The sequence below is a fragment of the Eretmochelys imbricata genome, chromosome 12 (assembly GCF_965152235.1).
Source record: "Eretmochelys imbricata isolate rEreImb1 chromosome 12, rEreImb1.hap1, whole genome shotgun sequence".
NCBI classification, from domain to species: Eukaryota; Metazoa; Chordata; order Testudines; family Cheloniidae; genus Eretmochelys; species Eretmochelys imbricata.
In genome coordinates, this window is record NC_135583.1 from 14,757,424 (window position 1) to 14,773,290 (window position 15,867).

A 15,867-nucleotide genomic window follows, 5' to 3' on the forward strand; every position below is an offset into this window, starting at 1 on the left:
TCCAGACTGACCACTCTCCTTACAATGTGCATGATAATCAAGGTGGGCCATTTCGAGCACAAATCCAGGTTTTCTCACCCTCCACCCCTCCCACACAAACTCACTCTCCTGCTGGTAATAGCCCATCCAAAGTGACAACTCTCTACACAATGTGCATGATAATCAAGGTGGGCCATTTCCTGCACAAATCCAGGTTCTCTCACCCCTTCACCCCCCTCCAAAAACCACACACACAAACTCACTCTCCTGCTGGTAATAGCTCATCCAAAGTGACCACTCTCCCTACAATGTGCATGATAATCAAGGTGGGCCATTTCGAGCACAAATCCAGGTTTTCTCGGCCCCCCCCCCCCACACACACACAGACTCACTCTCCTGCTGGCAATAGCTCATCTAGACTGACCACTCTCCTTACAATGTGCATGATAATCAAGGTGGGCCATTTCCAGCACAAATCCAAGTTTAACCAGAACGTCGGGGGGGGGGGGGAGTGGAGAAAAAAACAAGGGGAAATAGGCTACCTTGCATAACGACTTAGCCACCCCCAGTCTCTATTTAAGCCTAAATTAAGCACTGCATTTTCACATGTATGTCGTTCCAGGGAGGTGGTAGTTCTTTGAAACTACTCATGTAAGTGTCACTCAACATGAGTGAATTGGATCCCTAGTAGGAAATATATCTGGATACATTTTAACTGATACAGTACTTTGGCTGTTTTACACTAAGTATGCAATGTAGATACATTTAGAGGATCCTTTTAAGAGAAATGATCAAGTGGTTTTTATGGGAAACAGAAGAAGAATCTGTTTACGTATCTGAAAAATACTGTATATGCAGCCTGACTTAATTGCTGCAATTGCATGAATATCCAAGGTAGTTTTAATGTCAAAGGTTTCACTCAAAGGTACCTTTTGCCTTTTTGATTTCCCCCTGTGATCATAAGGCTATAAAAATTCTTTCCAGAATCCTATTAGTAGCTTTTTATTATAGTGACAAATTCGTATTGAATTGGTATCCATTTTCACTAATGCAGAATAATCAAATCAGTGCCATTATTATTGTACTGTTCAAAAAGAAAATAATGTGGGTGTAATGTAAAGCTGGTAATGTGGTGAAACTCTCTTATTGTGTTAGGCTAAGAATGCTGTTCCAGCTCACTTGAAACAGTGATTGAGTAAGGAAATGGAAGGCATTTCATTTGTGATAAGGTGCCATGTACATCCTTATTTGAATGTGTAATTGTCATTTTGTGTCCAAAAGGGTGATTGTTCATGCACATACGTGCTTTCTGTGTCAGCCATCATGTTGGTTTTAGACTTGTGAGAGTGATACTGTATATGTTGTTTTATGTATAGTGCTGTAATTTCCTTTTTAAAATCATGAGTAGCATTTGATGGTTCTGTCTCCAGAAGAAATACTTTATATATTCTTTTATGTTCATATGAGCTTTTTTTTTGCTTTTTTTTAAAAAAAAAAAGGGAATAGGGCCTTTAGAGTACATTGTTAGAAAGTACAACAAGCCCCTGAAGGTTCAAATTTGACAGGGATGTTAGGAGGCAGGTCAAGTGACTGCCTAATGAAGATGAATGGAGAAAATTGCTGGTACAAGAATCATGTGGTGGGTGCTCAGCCCAGGTTGTTGAAAAAGTGTGATGGAATCTCACAGCTTCATTTATCAGTGTCATATTTGGGCTAAAAGTGAGCAGTATTGTTCTCATTTCTCCCAGATGGATAGGTCAACTTTAATATTTATTGCTCTGGTAGAACATTTGTTTGATGTATTTCCATTAGCTAGGCAATAATAGAAAAGCAGTGGAGAGAAACATAAAACAGCTTCCTTCCTCTTCAGTTGAAATACAGCATACACTAATATGTAAGTATTGCTAGGAGTGACATTGATTTTTTTATGTTTGATGACATGATCATATATATTAAAGATTCTTGTAAAAATAATGGGGAAAGCAACATCAAGGAAATATAAATTATACATCTGTTGTAGTATAATTTTTCATCACATAATATTTTCCAGGATTCTGTAGTACATCTCATGCATGTCTGTGCTGAAAAGATAATAACTTCTTTGTTGTATGCTGTCCTCACAAAACAAGGCAAAACCACTGTACTAGGGACTATTACAAGAGCAGAAGCTAATTTTGGTAAAATGCTCACACCAGTTTGAATTTGTCAAATGGAACAGAGAGATGTTTTGGTTTTTTCTCCTTTGTTTCCTGATAACGTTCAAATTATCTTCTTTAATAGAAGACCAACTAACGATAACCCAGATTGTCTCCTAATATTTTAAGTAAAGAAGGAATTTACATTTTCCAAAATGGTGGCACTGCGTAAACATCTACTTACCAATTTATTAACATTTTATACATTTTATAATAGTCCGAGCACCAGGCCTACGGTGTTTGACACATTATTTATATTGTACAAGGAGCCTAGCTGTTTGTGAAGCAGGTGTTTTGTTAAGTGCAATGCAAACATCCTAGCCATATGTTTCTATAATTTAAATTAATTTGGTACGGTCATACTGTTAATCTTTAGTGACTTGTTGATTGGCATTTTGCAGACATATTTCTGGAAGGCACCCAATACCATTTTCTGCAGTCTTTCTGGCAGTAGCAGAGAGCAACATTTCCACAAATTGGAATCTTGTACCGCACTGGGAAGTGAGCCAAGATTTAAATTAGACAATAACCTCTGCTCTGTATATAGCTTCTATTCTTCAGCTGTAGGGAGAGTGATTTGTTTAATACAGTCTGCTCTGTAGCATATAATAGACTGATATATGAGTTGCTCCTTGGCAATGTGTGTTTCTTAAATTTATATAGATTGAACAACTGGTTGGTAATGTACTTAGTTACAGTTGTGCAAACAATAACTATTAGCAGGGCAAAGCAGGCCTGGAAAAACTGCATGTGGAGAGTGTTTATTATTAAGGATTCTGCAGAACTGTTGAATTTCAGAACAATCCCTCTTCAGGTGAAGAGGAAGCTATTTCATAAACATGAGTATTGTATATTACTTTAGAAAAGCAACAAGAAAAGTTTTATATCATAATTTGGTGTTTCTTATGATTTGTGTCTATAAATATTGATTTTGGAACCTAATGTTCCTCAAAAATTAAATTTATCATCAATCTGTATTTACAGCTACGTAATTAGATTGCAGTTCTTTTCGGTTTTCCCTTTTTGTCCCCCCCCCCCCACCCCTTTGCATGTTAAAATGTATTACTGACAATTGATCTCCATGGATGCAAAGAATTCTTTTCTTTCCAAACAGCAAGATTATTTTTTTTAAAGGGGAGCTCTTTACATCAAGTCAGTTCATGTTTATTTAAAAGCTTAAAATCTTTAGACCAAATCTCACTTTTTGTCCAAGACAAAATTGATTTTGCTAACAAAAATGTGTGGGTCTGAGAGAGAATATTCAGAAATATGCAAACATAGCAGAGAGAGAAATCTGTTTGAGCGCCTGAACAAAGCAATCACATTTTTACCATTGAAAGTTTATTAAGTCTTAGTGTGAACATTTCTGAACAAAACTGTCAGCTGCTTTTAGTAAAATACCTTTTTTTGTAGAAAGGGGGTACATTTGCTGCCAGCTCTACCATTTAAAAATTAAAAGCACACTGTAAATATTGAACAATACAGAGGTATCTTTCATAACAGTTTATGGTACGCTGCACATTCTGGATGGATTCCAAGCAGTAGTTAGTAAAAATTACATGCCAGTCAAAATTATTATTGCAAGTATAACCTGTTATAATGCAGTATCTTATCTGAAAGTTTCAACTTGATACAAGCCAGATCTTTTTCTTTAAATTTAAACTCCTACATGTATAATTCTGCTTGTACTAATCTTAATTCCCTCCCATAGGCTCATTGGAAGAGTAGTATAGTGAAGCATAAACTATCTGGCAGTTGTATACATTTTAACCAGGGCTGCTGCTGATGTTCCATGTATGGTACATGCAGTTTATTCCTTAGTCAGGGAAGACTGCTATACAGACTAATGGCAAGATATCAAAAGTGCTCATCTAACATTTAAAGAAATGAGGGTCAGATTTTCAGAAGAGTTCAGCATCTGACTTCTTAAAAGTCTGGCTGGTTATGTCGGTCCCTAACTGGAAGCTGAGGGTTTTTTTGAAAATACGGTTCTGAAGGGACATCTGACCCATTGAAGTCAATGGATGTTTTCCTATTGACTGTCAGTGAGGCCAGGATTTCAACTCAGGTATCCGCTACCATGTGGCACAAATGTACTACTGTGTACGACCTTTCCTTGCATGCTATAGATGCATTTAAAAAAATCTCTTTCCTCATTGCTGGTGCTTGTTTAACATTGTGAATGTTGACAACAATATTTCGATGACCAAATAAGCTATGTGAAGAAACAGTATTGTAAGTCCTTTATGCTTTAGAGCAGCACTGTACAAATGTATTGGGCTTGACTGCCCTTGTAGTTTTGGAGGAATACATGTGTTTCTGATCTCTTGTGAAATTTCATCATTGAGATCCTAATAATAGAAGTCTTTTAAAGAGGCTGAACTACTGTGGGCCTAACAAGCTGAGCTCAGAAAATGCCCACACTGTAGCACTGAAGAAAACAGATTGGTACAGAGCAGCAACACCTAGAGCCAATGATGTGACTGAGACTTCAGAGGTAATGGAGAAGGCCAACAAAGCGCCCATCTTACCTGAAGCTAACCTTTGTAGAAGGCAAGTCTGCAGAGGGGAAACATGATAGCTCACACTCAAGCCTTCCATAGGAACATAAGACTTCGCGACTCCAGAAAAAATCTGTAGTTCAGCTAATCTGTTTCTGAAGAATCCTGTAATGGCTACTGCTATTTGAAAGGAGTGTAAATGTCATTCACGCGTGTGAGGCGTGACACCACCTTTTAGTTAAATCATATAATGGAGTAGGAATTTCTTCCTGTGGTCAGAAGATGATCTGTTTGTACCCTAAGCATGAAAAGTGGTAGCTCTTTTACTATTTTTGGTATCAAATAGCATAGCTGCAAATGATATTCCCGTAATACAATACTGCTACAAATATGATATTCGATGTGTGAATCAAAGATTATTACTTAATCCATGTGGGCAAATGGCCTGTTTCTTCACCACTAGCACTACTTGCAGGTGTTTTATTCAGGTTTTTCTTTATTACTCCTTATTTTCCTGCCCGGCCTTGCACAAAAGGTTGCTTGCAGTCTGATTTTCTATGAGTTCCTTTTTTCTTCTGAGTCGCTTTGAAACCAACCCTGTAATATATTACCATTATCAGATTCCCTTGATGATTTATTTGTCCTAGCAGCCCTTATGAAATTGAGAACTTGTTTCTTCCTCCTCTTTCTCTTAATACTAGCTGTTACAGTCACTCTGTACTTAATGGAGAAGAGGGAGGAAAAGCTCTTATATAAAAGCATTTTCATGGATGGCCAGTTTTGCTGTTTTAAGAGTGTTGTCTGAAATCTCTGCAAGTCTGAAGGAATGATGCAGGTTTTAAGTTGATGATGCAAGATAAAGAACCAGGAGAAAATAATATGAAGTCACTTCTATGGAAGAATGTTTCAGCCTTTTTTTTTTTTTTTTTTTTTTTTTTTTTAACTTCAGACCAGCCCGAAGCCTCAAGTAGAGATTTGGGTGAGTGGAGAGGCTCTGCCCTTGGGGAATACTCACAATTTTCTTATCCAAATCTTGGGCCAAAAATCCCAATAAAAACACTTAATCTTTATGCACCTCTAGAAGGAAGTGCCCTTTCCCTTAGGATTAAATAGTCAAAGATATATACTTTGGCCAGGGTTTACTAGGTCTTATATTGCTTTTCCTATATTAGAAACCAAGTGTAGCAAAGAAGATAGTTATATGGATTATCTTTTAAAACTTTAATATTTGAAAACCTCTTCACTGAGGCAAGGTTCTCAGCCTGGACTTTACATCTGTCAGCTTCTTGTACAACCACTTCTCTGACTTCTTCCATGTGGCCCTCTGTGCATGATATGACCGCCCTGATCTCATCTGCAAAGCTACGACACAGTCCACATTTAAGACCCTCTTAAAGGCCCACTTCTGCCTTGTTGCCTATAGCAAATCAGATAGACTTACATATAAATGGGTTGCTGATGCTCCCGTTCCAATACCCTCTGTCTGCTTGTGTGTCTTTTCTTAAGCTTATGAACTCCTTGGAGCATCATTCCTGAATATTTGCAAAGCACCTAGCACATAGTGAGTGCTATTGTAAACAAATGTATAATAATATTGAGAGGGAAAGTTTCCCCAAACCCATGGAGAGATAATATGAGGGGGTGGAAGACCCAGGTGAAAAGGTCCCCCATTTTCCTGGAATGATTTTGGGTGGAGGGGTCTAACTCTGGTGGTGGTCTGCCCGTCTGTCTGCAGTGTGTGTGTTTGTAGGGCCAAAATCATAGTGCTGAGAGCTACCATCACTATGTTACTAGATGCAGGCTTGTATACAACGAAGTAGAATTAATATAAGATTTAAAAAGTAAAATAAAATGTGCTGATTTTTCATTTGATACTGAACAGTGTTTACTAAAATGGAGACTATGCCATCACAGAAAAAAATTAAAGGAACTGTTGTGTCAACGTAACTAAGAAATGAGCGATTTAATATTGCCTTCATCTACTGTATTTAGCCAAAAAGTGGCTCGACTCATCTTCCATTATGATCATTATAAAGTACTATATATGCTTCACTCTTTCTTTGTCAATTTTACATTTAAAACTTGATCTCATGTGTTACTGTGTAGTACAGTTAAATTCCATTCTGGACTGTGATTTACAGGTTTTGCTGAAGTGAGTGAAATTCGATTTAAGATTCTAAGAAAATCTACTTATAGACCAATTGCAGAATAATCACATCACTTTAAATTCATGTGAGAAAATGTTACGGTAATCCTGAATGTAGTGGGATAAAACCATTTCTTGGGATTCTAAGAATAAAATGCTGTCATTATGTTAAGAAATACTTAGATTCAGTACTTAGACAGCTTATATAAAATGCTAAAATAAATGAGACACCTGATTAATTCCTCGATTGTATTAACTTAGTGCCTTGAAGATGAAGGCCAAACACCAAAAGTTCATATGATGATGATGATGATTGATTCTATATTTTACGGTATTGCTTTTTTTAGGAACTGTCTCTAAGTTACAGCCAGACCAATTAAAAATAAACAGTTGAAACAAAGTGTATTTAAAGGAAGTGAAGAATAAAGGGTAAATTGATCTGCTCTGCTTGTGCTGGCCAATAAGAGGAGGACCATGGAAAGGGGAGCAAGACCAAGCAGACTTCGAAGCAGAGATCTGGTGACACCACTGCATGATTTCTGTCCTTTTCGGAGAAGGCACAACCTCAATTGGAGTAGCCTTACAGCCAGTAGGCCAAATCCAACTCCCATTAAAATCTCGTAAAAGACTGCCATCGACTTTATGGTGATTTGCATTGGGCCTGATGGCCTCACAAAGGAAAGGGGTAGGCAATCCCAGAGTTAGATCCACAGAGTTGTGCTTGGCCTTTGCTGCAGGTTGTTGTCTTCCACAGAAGTTGAAAGCCACATCCATTCTGTGAGGCTGCAAGTCCTTCTTCATTGAGAAACAATTTCTGCTCTCCTGTAGGTGGCTCTGTGGGGAGGGAACAATATGGCTCTATCCTTGCTTGTGTGCTTTAGAGAAGTTACAGGGAAAAATGTAATTTAACTTCTTCCTGCCCCTGGACCTCATCAGGAATGAAATTTTATGTCTCATTTGAGCTATATCTTGGTAACAGATTTTAGATAAATAAATCAATATTACTGTTAAATAGAGAGAACAAATGAAACCTATAAGATTATCTGTTTGGTAAAAAGCTTTCCCTGTGGGAATCCTGGCAAACCTAAAGTCATAGAAAAATGTATGTAATCAAGATGTTTTGCCATGTGAGCAAAGGCCTTCTGTTGTTTTGCTGTATGTTCCCTTCGTTGACATACAGTCAGACTGATTCCAACAGGCAAACATGCACTCGTGGGATTCATCATTAAAAGAAGTTTCACAACTCATCAGTGAAAAATCTCTGAAAAGTAAAATTAAGCTAAAATTAACAAAGCAGTGAAAACATTAAAAACACAATTCTCAAGTTTTAATATTTTTTTTAAATGTATTGTCTCAGTTACTGTGGGTTGTGTGTCTGTGTGTGTTTATCTCAGCATTTGATCTTGAAAGTGTTTTAAGCCTCAGGTGGCAATAGGGTGTGATGACAGTGACTGTAGATCTTGTTGAGATAATTTTTACATGGAATATAGAGTACCTAGTCTAGTTAAATTTAATATTTGTATTAACCTCTGAAAGAAAAATATACATAATGCGCTATTAAGTGTGTGTGGGGGGGTGTATAAGGAGGTGCAGATACACTCTCACAAAAACATAGTGCCTGATTCTTTACTCTGTTACACCAGCTTTACATCTGTATAGCTCTTCAGAAGTCAGTGGAGAAAACTGGTGCTATAAAATAGTCAGGTGCAGAATACAAACATATTAGATGGTAAATTGGAGCGCTCTGAACATTTGACAACAAATGGAAAACAAAGGTTTTATCTACGTGATAATCTTTAGGTCAACTTTGGAATGAAGTAAATTAATTTAATGACAGTTAGTTTATATAATCAAATTCTATTTCTTCACTTATTAGATTTAATAATTTTATTCACACAGCTGTGTGTGATGTACAGTGCTGCACAAATCAGCATAAGAGGCCCATAATAGAACATTCTGTATTACTTCCAGTGCAAGCCAAACAAAACTATCATACTGTATGTCTTTATACAAAGTAACTTATTTCTAGAGGGAGTAATTTTTATAGACTGTATACTTCTTAAAGGAACTGAACATAGCTATAATTTGAGACCATTAAATATTCCTCATTTTACTGTTCCAAGAGTAGAACAGTCCCATACTTGGCAAAATATCATTAAGTTACTGCTGCTGGCCATGGAATTTGCTGAAGAAGGATTTCATATTAAATGGTTTGGCTGGAATTGGAGAGATTGTCAAGGTTTTTTTTTATTATTGTTGAAGATTTTACTTGCTGGCTAAAGGCATTTAAAAGTAATTTTAAATATATTCACTTTAATTGCTTGTTGAAAACTTTAAAATCTTCAGATCTGCAAACAGTATGTTTGATAGAGACTGGGAATGTATGAATACAATTTAGTTTACCACTGTCATCTTCAGGACACTGCAAAAAATTATTTTGTCTCAATGAGATTTTCTTCCTTTGTTATTTTTTAAAAAACAAACCAATGTACAAAATATAGGTTGCGGTACTACAAACACATAGGCACATGCTCTGCTTTAAAATTGGAGTAGTCCCACTGAAGTCAAGTGAAGTAATTTTTAAAACTATAGTTCTGCATAAGATCTTGATCCTTCAAACACTCATACATATGCTTAACATTAATGAACAATTGATGGGACTACTCGCCTGCTTAAAGTTGAGCATGTGCAAATGTGATTGCAGAATTGGGAGTTGGGGGGGTTAGGTAATGCTGTAATTTATTTTAAGATTCTGCTTGCCTGATGGCTTATCACTGGCAGATCACTGGCATAGTTTCAGTCAAAGTAAGATCTGGGCAAAATGGAGTTTCCCATTGACTTCAGCATTTCACTCCTGATTTTTAAGCAGTGGAGGAGTAATCAAGTTGCAAATATATCACCTGAGGGAACTCTGTATGTGGCTGGCTGGTAGTATCAGACTTGGATATTAACTTCTTTGGGCCAAAATACCTTTAGAGTAGATTCTGGTATAAACTGTCATCTTTTTACAAGGTTCTCTAAAGCCTTCCTGTGGGAAATTTGTGGGCATATGCAAATCGGAAATGAATGTGCTTGCAGAAGAAAATGTATTATTCTGTATTTTAACATGTATTTTTAATGATATGTCTCACAAAGTTAGAATTAAACTATTTTCACCATACTGTGCCTTTGTGGATCTCTGAGGTAAATTGCATTGTATGAACTTTTGAAATATATGTAGAAATGCAAGAAGGATGAACTAGTGAGTATACCATAACTTGCATCTTGACCAACGACCTAGTACTTCCTGCAAATACACACAAATGCTTACTTTCGATTACATGTGATTTTTACTAAACCCAGAGGACTCTTAACCATTGCATAATAATTCCAGCATCCCTTCCTCACCACATTGTATGCCCTGCCTGACTTCTTCAGACTCCAACAGAACACCAGAGGGTTATTTCTCATCTAACCCTCTTACATTCTGAACATCCACGTTTCTCCATGTTGAGCTGCTGTGGCTTGTCTACTGTTATACCCATTACCCATAGCCTTTATTGTGATTTACAATTTACTTATTTCAGAAGTTTTTCTATCTTGCAAGACAAAGTACTGAGATTTGCAGGGTCCCCAAGCAGCCACAATACCCAGAGCATCATTTTGGATTCACTCTGAGATGGAATTGACATTCCCTTTGATTTATTATTTTTTTAAAGGATTTGGGCCAGCTTTTGAACTCAGTGACAACAGTGTAAATCCCAAGTAACTCCACTGAAGACAATGGATTTACTCTAGATTTACATCAGTGAACCTGAGAGCCGAATATGCCTCTTCATTTTTAATTGCAAAAGTAAAATGAAATAATTTGCAATATAACCTAAAGTTTCTGAAGCATTTAAATGGTTGTGGAGACTTACTCTTTCAGATCATCTAAAGAGCCCTGTGTTCCTTGATTCATGGGTCCAGGAGCTATATGTCCACTATACTTAAAGCGAAGGCACTACCAGAAAAAAATGAGATGGATATGTTGTAACTGTTGGTGAATTATTTTGCATTGCAGTCGTGTGAACTGAAGAAGTAAGTAGTTTTTCATGATGGGAACAAACAATATTTGCTTTATAATTTTCTGTAGCAGTTAATTACGACATTGGTGTTTGTAGATGTTAGTTGATCAAAACCTCCTCCCATTCTTCACACTTTGTTGTCAGAATGATTTTAATGTATATTGTGGTGTTTGAAGTAATCAGGCTGAAGTAGCATTAGTCCAGCTTCTCATCTTTTAATTACAGACCGTTTATTGTCTATGCTGTCCCACTTTCTGCATGGCTCCCCACCAGCTAGCTAGATTTAGCAATCTCCATTAATTTAATTTGGCATTTCATTCAATCAGACAGGCTGTGAACATGATGATTTTTATTTTTTTTAAAATAACACAATGCTCATTCTTAATTGATGTCCTTATCAGACATTGTATTTGCCAGAGCTGTAATTATTGGTCAGGCAGCAAAATCAAATCTGCCCAAATGCAGTGAAGATGTTCTCTAGTGGAATTATGAAGATACAGTACTTAGACCTGCAAAGTAATTTAGTTCTGGTCTGTAATTACATCTTTTGGGATCATTATCTTTTTTTATTATTATTATTCATAAAGATGGTATAGACTCTCAGGAATTAATTTGCCAAAATGAAGATAGAGCTGAGATCTCTGCCATAATAATAATTATATATAATATCTACTTCCACAAACATACATATATTTGTGCAAGTAGATATTTTTCTACATGAAATGAATATATATAATGGTCATATTTAGTAGATACAATAATTATAATATATCTACTTGCACAAATATACATATTCTTGTGCAAGTAGAGAAATATATATAATTTAATTAATGGCCACATTTTAAAAATATGGCTTCTAACTTTATTTTAGAGATTGCCATTTTATAGGAGCAATGAAATGAGAGCACAAATGATAGAATGTGGATGTCTGTCTACCTAAAATGCAGATACAAAGAATATTTGCACACACAAATTAGGTAGTTGTCTGAATTCTACTGTTCACACCTGTAGTTTGTTGAGAGTGCTTTGTTAGGGCCCAGTGCTGCAGCCACCCATATAATGCTTATTTACAAACCTACCCACTGAAATCAATGGGGCTATGAATGAGAGTTTGCAGGAATTAGGTGCAAGAGTTTGCAGAATATGGTGTTTAAAGACCACACTGAGAATCCATTAAATATTTGGCCCTAAATATTTATTTTTGATATTTATTTACTAATAATTATGAAGGCACAGGTGGTTGCATTAGTTAAATATGAGTTCTATTTTCACCTAAATAAGGGATTCAGTATATCTGTTTGGTAAGAGAAGTATGGCATATCCTCCTCAAACTTACAGTACTTTGAGTACAGAATTATAAACTTTTCTTCAAGTGGCATAAATAAGTTTTTTTCCCAATTCACGATATGTTCTGTTAGTATGGTACCAGTGGGCCCATTCATTGTCTTGACATACTGTGATGTGGTTTTGGTTTTTTTTGTTTGTTTTGTTTTTTACTGTGGTATGATTTCAGTACATCTTTGCCGCCTATTCTTATTGCCAGATTTTGTTTTGTTCTTGGTTGGAACAAAAGCTTCTCCTTTTGTTCCTTGTGTTTGCCTGGTTAGTCTATACTAACAAGAGGAGTTTGACTGGGAATATATAATAGATTTGCTTGGTGAGTCAGGTTTCACAGTTGAGGGTAAAAGTACTATGACTATAAAAATTGTTGTTTGTGTTCGATAGAAGACGTTTGGGCAACATTTTCAAAGGCGCCTAAGTAGTCTAGTGGCTGAAATCTATTGAAAGTCCATTGGACTTAGACTCTTAAGTCACCTAAAAGCACTCTGGTGCGGACATAGCGGCAAAATGAGGACAGACACATGCGTGGAATTAAGTGGCAGGTTGCAACTTTTATTAAACTTTAACACAGGAGGGGCACTACCTGCCCATCACTCACACTCTCCTCTACCAAGCATTTAGTTGGTTCCCATGCCAGGGTTACAGGGATCATGACCAGAAAATCCATAACTTGGGATAGGCTCTCCTCAGCCTATGCTCCAGGACTCATCTGTCTCTGAGCCCTAGTACCCTCCCCCCTGGCCAGGGGAACAGGGGGTGCAGAAGGATGGGGATCTCAGCCCGCGAGGGTCACAAGTCTAATCTCAGCCTGCGAAGGCCACAAGGTCTCACCCTATCCCATGAGCCCAAGGCCTATCCCCAAAATCCCAGATCTTTTATCAGTTTTATCATCAGAACTGTTCATTTTATCCTCTTAACTGCCCTGGAAACTGGCTGCAAGTTGCAATGAATAAACAACTCAACCCAAGTACCTGTGTTAGGCACTAAACGTGTTCTTACCTAACCTGCTGTGGTTTGAAGATGCTGTGAGGAAGGCAAAAAACTCCTTGTCCTCTGCCAATTGGCCCATGGGAGAACAAATTCCTTCCTGATCCCCCAAAGGGTTGATTGTCTAGACCTGCAGCATCTGTCAACTGGATTTCAATTCCTGGTTTGGGGTGATTAGTGTGAGGCCACTGGAACAGAACTGAAAGAGGCTCCATGTGGCCCCTGCTTCATGTTAAATCCTGGGAGCTGTGATATGCTGGCCAATCAACACCCTCCCTCCCAGCTGGCCGATGGGTGCCAGAGACTTTCAGGGTGGAGGAGCAAGTGTCTCCCTCTCTTGCTGCTGGGACTGTTCCCTTTCTCCGCAAGTTCCACTGAGGCAGGTGGGTGGCATTTTGAAAATTTTACCCATTTGTCTATCTTCAAGTTACTTACTGTATTTCTCTATCTGCTTCTTTCTAGTGTGAATACTAGGGATGAGTTATCTCAAGACTAAATGTTCATTTTTATTCACTAATTTTCAAACAGATTTATACTAGGGTTTTGGTAGTTAAAAGGATGGTGATGTGTACAGTTCGGTTATTTAAGAATTGCTACGTATTATGGGTAAAATCATTGACCTTAGTGGGACCAAGATTTCATCCTATGTATCTAAACTCTCCCATCTCACTCATAGTTAATGTTCTGAAAATCATGGGATATTTTAGAGCAAATTATTCTCCACCATATTTTTAATACTTTCAGATTTGAGGCTTATGGGTACAGCTGTGAAAATATGGTCACGTTTTTAGAACAGGGTATAATATAAAGTTGATTATGTACTGTCGCTTATATTTTACTTTCTGGAAATGTGTTTTGCCTCATCACTGCTACAGAAGAACAACACACTCTATAGCCCAAAATTTAATTTTTTGAGGAGGCTATGTTGGAGAGGAAGCCAGACTCTATGAACCTTTCACCTGTGATGTGTTCCTGACAGTATTGCCTCAGCTCCTGGTTTCATATGAATTCATGAGAATTTCAACTTTCATTTACCAAAATAAAAAAAAAAGTTTCTAGCACTCCTGGTTGCAGGGAACAGATTGAAAACCCTAAAGGCAAGTCTACCATAAAGGTTCAAAAACCAGAATGCAAATAATCAGAATCTAAATTATTGTTATAAAATCTTGTGATTTTTAAGCTAACATCATGGTGTTTTGGGAGCTGATTCATGATTTGTGGGTATCTAAGGTTGGCAATACTGCAAGTTAAAGGTATAAGGGTTAAAAAGAAGGGGAAGGGTTGCACAATATTTAAAACCTAAGCCTGCTCCTTGGGTTGATTTGACTTTGTCCATTAGGACAAGAATGCAGGGTGGGAAAGAAACTTTAACCTCGTGATACTCAGACCTCAGTGGTTCAGGAGCCAAATTAGCGATCCACATCACCCAAAAGAGCCGCAGTGGTGTGACTTAATTGTTTCACTTATTATAGCTTGCTTTCTTTCTTATTCTGACCCAGTATTATTTTTTCAACTACAGTAACATAGTAAAAGCATCCTGACTGGTTAATAACTTAGATTGCTTAATAATTAAATCACACAGTGTTTTGATATCATGTGCTGTGAAGAGCTGCAGGAGACGCATTACAGAGCCACTTGCCGCTACTGAGCCTCAGTCTGAGTATCACCGCTTTAACCTAATATAGGAAAAATGTTTTTAAAAACTGCAATCTGTAGTGAGATTAGACATTTCAGTTCAAGCATTGTAATTGAAAGTATGTAATTGAGAAGACCAGCAATGGTGGTTTACTGGACTACAGAATGGCAATTACTTGGCTGCTTTGGATTGGCACTAAGAATGAGCTACAAGAGATTTCTTACCATTCCCCAAAGTGAAAACAAACATACACCCCCCCATCTAACCTTATGAGAGAGAGAAAAGGATGAAATCCTGGCTCCACTGAAGTCCAAGGCTATTTCACCCCAAGGACTGTTGTAATTTTAAAGACATAGGACCAAATAATGTCATTAGTTTTAATGCAAAGCTCCCACTCACTTGAATGGGCATTGCTTGGGCCCTAGCAAATTCACGGCCATGAAAAATGCCTCTCGGACCGTGAAATCTGGTCCTTTGTGTGTTTTTTACCCTATACTATACAGATTTCACAGAGAGACCAGCGTTTCTCAAACTGGGAATCTTGACCCAAAAGGGAGTTGCAGGGGGGAGGTTGGAAGGTTATTTTAGGGGCGTCGCAGAATTGCCAGCCTTACTTCTGAGCTGCCTTCAGAGCTGAGTGGCTGGAGAGTGGCGGCTGCTGACTGAGGACCCAGCTCTGTAGGCAGTAGCGCAGAAGTAAAGATGGCAATACCATACCAGGCCATCCTTACTTCTGCACTGCTGTTGGTGGTAGCTCTGCCTTCAGAGTTGGGCTCCCAGCCAGCAGCCGCCGCTCTCCAGCTGCCCGGCTCTGAAGGCAGTCACCGCCAGCAATAGCACAGAAGTAAGGGTAGCAGTATTGCACCCCCCCCCCTCCCCCGCACACACACAATAACCTTGCCACCTCCCCCCAACTCCTTTTTGGGTCAGGACCCTTACAATTACAACAACGTGAAATTTCAAATGTAGATAGCTGAAATAATGACATTTATGATTTTTTACATCGTATGACCGTGAAATTGACCTAAATGGCCTG

At 37.8% G+C, this 15,867-nt stretch overlaps 1 protein-coding gene across 2 annotated transcripts in view; it reads left to right on the plus strand.

The window, feature by feature from the left end:
* TOX3 (TOX high mobility group box family member 3) overlaps positions 1-15,867 on the plus strand; it is an 84,043-nt gene that overhangs the window by 38,530 nt on the left and 29,646 nt on the right. The gene's annotated exons all lie outside the window — the stretch shown is intronic.